Below are 8,441 nucleotides of genomic sequence, written 5' to 3' on the forward strand. Positions count from 1 at the left end.
ACAGTATCACAGAGCAGAGGGCTCCTTAACAGCTTCTACCCACAAGCCATCAGACTGCTGAACAATTAATGAAATGGCTACCTGGACTATTTGCATTTGCAAGTTTTTTTACACAGCTGCTACTTGCTGTTTATTATCTATGCATAGTCACTTTACCAATACTTACATGTACATATTACCTCAATTACCTAGACTAAACCTGTAGCCCCGCACATTGACTCTGTAAGGGTACCCTGTATATAGCCTCGTTATTGTTATTTTATTGTGTAACTTTTTTTACCTTCGAGTAAAGAAAATATTTACTGAATAAACTATTTTCTTAAAACTGCATTGATGGTTAAGGGCTTGTAAGTGAGCATTTCACTGTAAGTACTACACCTGTTATATTTGGCTCATGTGAGAAATACAATTAGATTTGATTTAATGGACTCTACACTCCTCCTGTCTCACTGTGACGGGAAGGATCCCATGGATGTGGTACACCTATATAGTCCACCTCAGCCTCACCACTTCTCTCCCATCTTCCTCCTCTTCTCCTCATAGTATGGGGAATGTGGTTCTCCCCAGCCCCTGAACCTCTGTCTGTCTGTACTGTGGCTGGCTGCGGTAAAGAGCTTGTGTCATATTAGTCTGTTTGAGTGCCTTAGAGACAAGCTCACAGTAATGTGCAGAGTGAGCACTTTTTTCCCCAAGCTGCTGTGCTGGGGCAGGACAGTGCAACTAACTTCCAGATGTTTCTCCTCCAGTTTTAGATGTTTCACTACTCATGAGTGTTTGTGTCTATGCCTGCAACCAGAATTGACTTTTTGAAGCTGTGATTTTTTWAAATTTTGAAACAGAGAGAGAGATCTGTTTGCCGTCTCAGGATACCAACAGTATTGTCCATCTGGTGATATTTTATCATTTAAGGCACTAAAACCACCTGTCAAGACACACTGGCTGAGATGGTTACTGTGCCATGCTATATTATTGAGCCCTCAGAGCTCTGTGAATTTGACACTCAGACCTCTGTGAATTTTTTGATTGCAGACACTGTAGCCTTGGAGTAGAATGATGTAAAGTGCTGCTTCCGTCCACTGTGTGAATTCAACATTTTGACTGATGACTCCCTGGAATAGAAACAGTTTCAGGTGTTTTGGTCGCTCATTGATCTGTTCCAGCCGTGACATACAGAAAGGGGCCACCGAGGAATGTCCTCGTTTATCCCACTGTATGCCCTCATCCAATGCACCCACCCCAATCTCTCTCTCCCTCTCCCACTGCTGAGGCCCACCCCTCTGCCGCTGCTGCTCCACCTTCTGAAGGACCGTACACGTGCTGCTCTACAGTATCGACCTCTGGGCTCTCTCTCGCTCTATAATGAAAAGGTTAGCCACTGAATCACTCCAGATAAAGGTGAGAGAGCAGGCCCTTGAATTACAATCAGAGCAGAACAGAATGAACTTTCCTGTCCAAGATAAAGGTTCTGTACTTCCTGGTCCCTGTATGTAGTAGGTAAAGCATTTAGTGTGAGCAATGAGCATGCATACTGTACATATGAGCGTGAAATCACAGTGGAACAGAGAATGGACAGATGCACTTGCTGCAGAGCTGGCAGACAGTAAGAGTTATGGCCTGTGTTCTGAAACAACTGCAGCTCAAGTTTCAGTGAAGACAGTTAGCAGTAGGTGAAAGTGACATTTGACACGTAATTGAATTCTAGCGAGGATTGAGGATTTACTTATGTTATGCAGGGTAAAATGTGGATTTCATGCCGCTGTGCGACGGTAATAATATTTTACGTGCGCTGTCTCTCAGGAATTAGTGGCCATGAGTGGAGATGAATGAGCTAAGCCCTTAGGGACCACTGGACCTTGACCACATCATTATGTCAATATAGCCATGGCGTGCGTGCCTGCGAGTGTATGCACGCTTGTTAAGCTCCCTCCCTCAGGAAATACCAGAGGAACACCTCCTTGTGTCCCATCCTGTTTCCCCCAGCTCCATGGCTATAGCCGCCCTTCCAGGCTAAAACGTACACACATACACAAAAACAAATACACACACAACACGAAAACACACACGTTAGTATAGGCAACACTTCTCACGAAAGGAGAGCTCCTCTTTTGTTTTGTCTTTCACATCACTGCATTACAGGAGACAGCCATAGCAGCAGCCCAGACATTTGAACTGCTGTTTTTATGACACCAACTCTTTACCGTGTCACATTGAACACATTAACCTGTTACAGTAAAGGTAACAGTACAGCCTCTCTCGTCCTGGAGGTCTCTGTGAGGGAGACTGGTAGGTTCTCTCCCCTCTGCCCATGTCAGTGATAATGTGAGGGGAATGTTATACCAGTGGAGATGTAGTTCACGCCCATTTGCACTGTAACACCTCAGCCTACAGAATGGTGTTTGCTGTTGCCCTAGACTCCCAGCAGCAGTCTGTCTGTGTTGTTTATAAAGGAACCACCCTCTCTCAGGACAGTGAAAAACAAGCAGCATTTTCCTAGAAGAATCCTCCCAATTACCTTCCAGGAAGAGGCTCTCCTTTTTTTCTCCTTTATTTATGAAGGACCTGTCCTGCAGAGACTATTTACACACTATGTTGTTGCTGGTAAAGAATAGGTGTTTCCTGCCTCTGCACTCAGTACCCCACACATCATTTCTGCTGATACTGCAGTGCCAGGCAGCTTTGAATGTAGTCTCTGGAAGATAAGGAGCTAATACACAGATTTGCACATGACGTGTGCATGTGTGTATGTTTAAGTGTGCTTGTGTACTTGTGCGTTTTTTTCTCGGACAACCCTCTGATTGGGCTCCACACTGTTGTCATTAGTGTTGTCATCCACAACAGCAAGGTTTACAGGAAGTCAGTCATTGTCAGCAGACTGGAGCACACCGTGTGCTTTGTTAAACCTTAAGAACAATAAGGAACGGTCCTCAAATGTCAATAAACATGATTGTGTTTGGTATCCCCTAGAGTTGTCATTGTATAATGTACATTCATTGACTTTGATTTCAGCTAACTTTTTATCGTCCCTGTCTGGTTAAATTATTGACATCCGTGTCTGAAAAGATAGTGGTGTTATCACAGTATAGAGAAAATGATTACGCCAAGTGCTTGGTATGAAACATTTCCGCACAGTATGTACCATCGCTTCACCATTTGGAGGAAAACAAATGTGGAACTGCGCACATTGTGACGAGCGTGTTATATTTACCGTAATAAGTATATAAAGATGCTGAAACCAAAACATTTGAGTTCTAGTAATGTCATTTAGAAATGTCTCAACAATGAGGCAAAGGTCACATTGTTTCTCATGGAGTATTTACTGCCTCGTAAATTCAATAAAATGCACTCTGGGATCTTCAGAGCATTGTTTTCAATTTCACTCTCTCATTGTAACGCAAACAATGGGATCACGTCATCAACTCTAAATGGCATAGCTAACTTGGGAAGAAACCACATTTAGATACGCCACTCACTTAGTTTCAAACTCATTAAAGTATTTTTTTCCTCTCTCCGGAATGTATAATTCATCTCGCACAGAAATATAATATTTTGAGTATAACGATAAGGCTAATTTGAAATGATGGTTACCTCCTCTTGCCACTCCCAGTTGCGTTGCTGGGGAGGCTATTAGTGAGTATGCTCGAGCCATCGTGTGTTAAAGTGCTTGTGCAGCTGAGTGGAGGGATGCCAGCCAGCCCTGCTGCTGCCTCCAGCCTGTTGTTTGGCTAAATGTGCTCTGCTAACCATGTCAATTGAGAAAAGGAAAGGAGATGAAGTTTTTTAGATGAATGATCTGTATAGCAATTTGTATTTCTGCTCCACAAGATGAAAGCGGTCTAATGGTTTGCTATCAGTAATTACTATGGTAATTCACTCGCAATGTAAAAGCTTAATATATCCTCGTCAGAACTCAGTGTTCTTCTCAGAGTATTGAGAGGCACTGTAAACTGCATTATTGGAATCTATTTGAGTTTAATCTTTACATTTTTTCTGTTTTTTAATCAAGTTAGATGTCAGACGTTCATAGTATTGAAGTATGAATCACATCACAACAATGATCCCCTTAAACAATATACATTTTTAACAACAATGATCCCCTTAAACAATATACATTTTTAACAACAATGATCCCCTTAAACAATATACATTTTTAACAACAATGTAATTGCAGAACTCAGTATTGCACAAATCCTATCACATAGTTATTAGAATGGAAGCAGAAGCAAATTAGATAGCTGCAATAGGGAGAGTGGAATGGAAATAAGCCCAAGAATAGACAGTAATGGACTGACTGCCCTGGACTGATAACGTTTAATATGATAATGACTTAATATACTGTATTTAGGCCTATTATTTACTCTATTCATTTCAATTTGGAATTCCATAAAAATATATTTGGGCAGCAATGAAATTCACACCTCATAATACTTCCGAACTTTTCCCAATTACCATTTATGACAGTTTCTTTAGAATGGAAATGTTGTTGAAGGCAGTGCTTTTTCCACCATGTCTTTCATGTGATGAAAGCATGTAGCCTTGAAGAATGATACTAAATGGGTTGTGTGAACCAGAAGAGACTGAATAATTGAGGCCATGACCATGGAGTTGGACTACTAATAACAAATAGCTTTGGGGTGACACACAATTACCATGTTTTGTTAAGTTACGCTGTGTCCATTAACGTTTACACCTGTATAAACTTCTGTCTTTATTTCCTAGTGTCCCAGCACTCCAGTGGCACTGATAAAATTGAGTGAGGCCAGAGAGAGTTGGCTGTTCAAACACAGACTAAACACTTCCCCCATCCACACATCCCTCCACTGCATTCCTGCACAACGCCATGCCATAAACAATGACTTGATGATGTTGCTGCCAATATAATTGATTGATGGAATGAATGCCCATGCAATTACTGTGTGGATTGGAGGAGAGATGTAACAAGAACACATTGACAGGTTTAATGGAACGACAGGTCTAGAGGCATGAGTTATAAGTACAATAGGAAAAAGCCTCTCTCCTTCTCTCAACCTTTCTCACACCTTATGAAAGCCTTTTCTGTTGACTCCTTGACAATGCGATGAAAGCGAGAGCTGAAACCAAGATGCGCTGCTGTTCTTCTGTTTGTGTCATATGAGACAAATCTTGACAGAATGTTCCTCAATTTCTCGATGGGATTTGAGGAATTTGTTTAACGATCACAAATTAGAGGCCAGCTATTGTGACTCACAACACAGTGCTATATGGAAAGATGTCAAGGCTGCCATTCAAGGTCGCCCAATCCAGTCTGTAGCTGGGGATAAAGACACATTTGGGACATTAACAGGGATACTTAACCCTATATCATCATTTACACTAGACCTCTGGTTTCGGATGGTGAAACAACGCAAGCTGGAAAAGGAAATCTGAACATTGAAATGGTTTACGTTTGATCCAAAATTGAAACCAGGTTTCTACAGTATGATCAAAATGTAAGGACTGTAGAGGATGGAGAATTTAAAGGAGAAATATCGTATGGAAAAATAAGATTTCTACAGATACTTACAGTTAAGGGACTATTTGAAAAAGAGATACAAATTACAGAATCTTCAATACCAAATGTGACTATCCATGTGATTCGAAATGCATATAAACAAGCAATGTCCAAGACAATCTCTTCACTCTGCCATGGCCTGATAGCCTCTAGAAAAGAGTCAGCTCTTTATATTAAAGCAAAATGGGAAAAGGAACTGTATATAGACATCTCAGATGAAGACTGGGACAATATATGCAGTACTCAACAACTTAAGAACATGGAGAGTTTTTTTGGAAAATGACTTGTTTTTTTATCACTCCTAGAATCACAAGTCACCAGCTAGCTATACAACAGCCATGCCAACCACACCCATGTTTTTGAGGAATGTCAGAATATGTCATTGTTTTTGGGATAATGTATGTTTGGTGTTAAAAGATGTCCTAGGACATGAAGTCCCTAGAACTTGCCCTGTAATGTTCCAGAAGGTGTGATGGGCAGGGACAGATACCTGATCAAAGTTAACCTTGCTGCAAGTAAAAAAGCCATTACCAAGAACTGGTATAAAGTAGAAGCCCCAAAATGTGAAGAATAGCAAAGTATAATCCAAGAAATCGTTAATATGGAAAGCTTGACATATGCCTTAAGACTCCAAAAACCTTTATTCAATAATAACTGTGAGAAATGGATATCATTCACATACTAGGAAGACTTGATTAACTAATATCTTGTTAACAATACAATATCACAATTTTATATATTATTCTGTACCTATTGGATGGTGACTTCTGTTTGCTTTTATTTATTCTTTAGTTTCATTGTTTCTGTTTTTGCTGTATTGTTTTGAAAAAGACCTGATAAAATCCAAGTATAAAAAAGAAAGGCCAGCTATGGACAACCCCTTTCTTTGACCTTCATTTAATAGCTAGTTTTTTCTTGAAGAGGACATTTCACATGGTAAGCTCCAATCGATCGGTACGTTTTCAAATGCATATAAAGCAATGTTAAATGCAGGCTAGATGCAGATTAAACCAATCATTTGAGGAGAAATGCTGTAGGCACAGAACATGTATATTTTTTCCTCAAGCTTCAGTTTGGCTATTCTCCATTGGAAAGTACAAGTGGGTCTTTGTCCTTGTGTGCCCTAGTGGGCAACTGGGTCTTAGTCTTAGTGTGCCCCGCTGGATATTGTCCAGTAACAATTACTAAAGGAACACCTTGCTGCTGGTTTGACTCCACTCCTCCAGGCCCTGACCTTCAGAGGGTTCTCATTAACAGTGGAAACAGAACACAGTACCCTGCTAGAGCCGTAACCAATGCAAGCATTTCCAGAGTCAATAGAGCCAAGGGAAGATAAGACAGACAATCAATTGGATCTTAATTTAGCCCAGATGAAGATGGACGGACAGTGAAACAGGACCCTGACTTCCTCCTCCCTGTACTGACTCAACTAGCATGGTGTTATTATTATTATTAGAACCTTCCCTCTCTTTTCCCTCTATTTTTTCCCGCTTTTCTTACTTTGTGAGTTTGGGGAAAGATATGCTCCTACATCATCATGAATGACATTTTGGCTTCATTCTAGACCGTGTGTGGTATTACTTTGACTTTTTGTGTCTCCCAAGTAATAATCAACTATTCTCCCCTTTCCCCAAGAATATATAGTATAATATGTCTACAGATAACAGTAAGAAATAGGAGTAGCCTAAACCCCAAGTTTGATTATACTGTCCTCATTACCTGGCTGTATTTGAGAAAAGAATACACATTTGTGAAATTACATATCTGAGTGGGTTGGCATGTAGGCTACTTTTTATTGAAGAACTTCAAGGGCAAAAATGTGGAAAGAAAACAATTGTGGACTTATCAAAGACGGCTGTTGTTGGCAGGAACTGGCCTCTAGATCTTGACCTCTCCCTCAGATTGGTTGTTCCAACAGGCAGAGAGGTGTTATAGTTCGGCCTGTGTTTATGTTCTCCTTTCATCTCATCCCTTTTCTAAAGCTGAAAGAAGGGTATACTAACCTACACATGGTTTTCTAACGTGAGATAGAAGGGGCTTACTAACTACAAATGGCTTTTTCTAAGCTTGAGATGGTGAAGGGTATATCTCCTGCAACAATGGCTTTTTCTTTTTAAGCTGAGAAGAAGGGCTATACTACACCTAAAACAATGGCTTTTCTAACGTTGAGATAGAGGGCTTTATACCTAAACATGGCTTTTTACAGTTTCTGAGATAGAAGGGTTATATAACTACAACATGGCTTATATCTAAAGCTGAGGTATAGAAGGGCTATACTAACAACTTCAACATGGTTTTTTAGCTGAGAAAGAAGGGCTATACTACACTACAACAATGGCTTTTCTAACGCTGAGATTGAGGGTATTATACCTACAAATGGCTTTTTTCTAAAGCTGAGATAGAAGTTGTTATACTACATACAAAATGGTTTTTAAACTGAGTAGAAGGGCTTATACTTACACCTCACAATGGCTTTTCTAAAGCTGGAGACAGAAGGGCTATACTACACTACAACGAATGGCTTTTCTAACGCTGAGAAAGACTAGCAGTGCTAATACAAAATGGTGTTGAGGGTTATTATCAGTTTATTCCAAGTTAGGAACACAGTGCAGTTCAGGGTGTGTGCTTCATGTTATTTCACTACACATTAGGTTTTCTGCTCTGGGGATGCTGGGTGCAGGCGAGCGAACTCTGTGAAGCGTTCTCACCTCACTAAGTGTGCTGTTTTTGGTGTCTGTGTTGTCCGGCTATTCTGTGGCGAGAGATGTTTTTCATGTGCCTGCTTTCAGGAGAAGGCAGCATGAGTCAGAGGCAGTTGTGTGCTAATTCTTGCTCTGGGTAATAGGGGGGAAAGCCATGCAGGAAAGCTGCTTTGACATAGTTTTAGTGTCCAATTGCCTTCTCTTTCTCATTC

General features: G+C 40.6%; 1 protein-coding gene across 7 annotated transcripts in view; it reads left to right on the top strand.

Annotated features, from left to right (window-relative positions):
* LOC111974518 (tight junction protein ZO-1) overlaps positions 1 to 8,441 on the top strand; it is a 162,475-nt gene that overhangs the window by 60,264 nt on the left and 93,770 nt on the right. The window lies entirely within an intron of this gene.

This window comes from Salvelinus sp. IW2-2015, linkage group LG15 (assembly GCF_002910315.2).
Source record: "Salvelinus sp. IW2-2015 linkage group LG15, ASM291031v2, whole genome shotgun sequence".
In the NCBI taxonomy this organism is placed as follows: Eukaryota; Metazoa; Chordata; class Actinopteri; order Salmoniformes; family Salmonidae; genus Salvelinus; species Salvelinus sp. IW2-2015.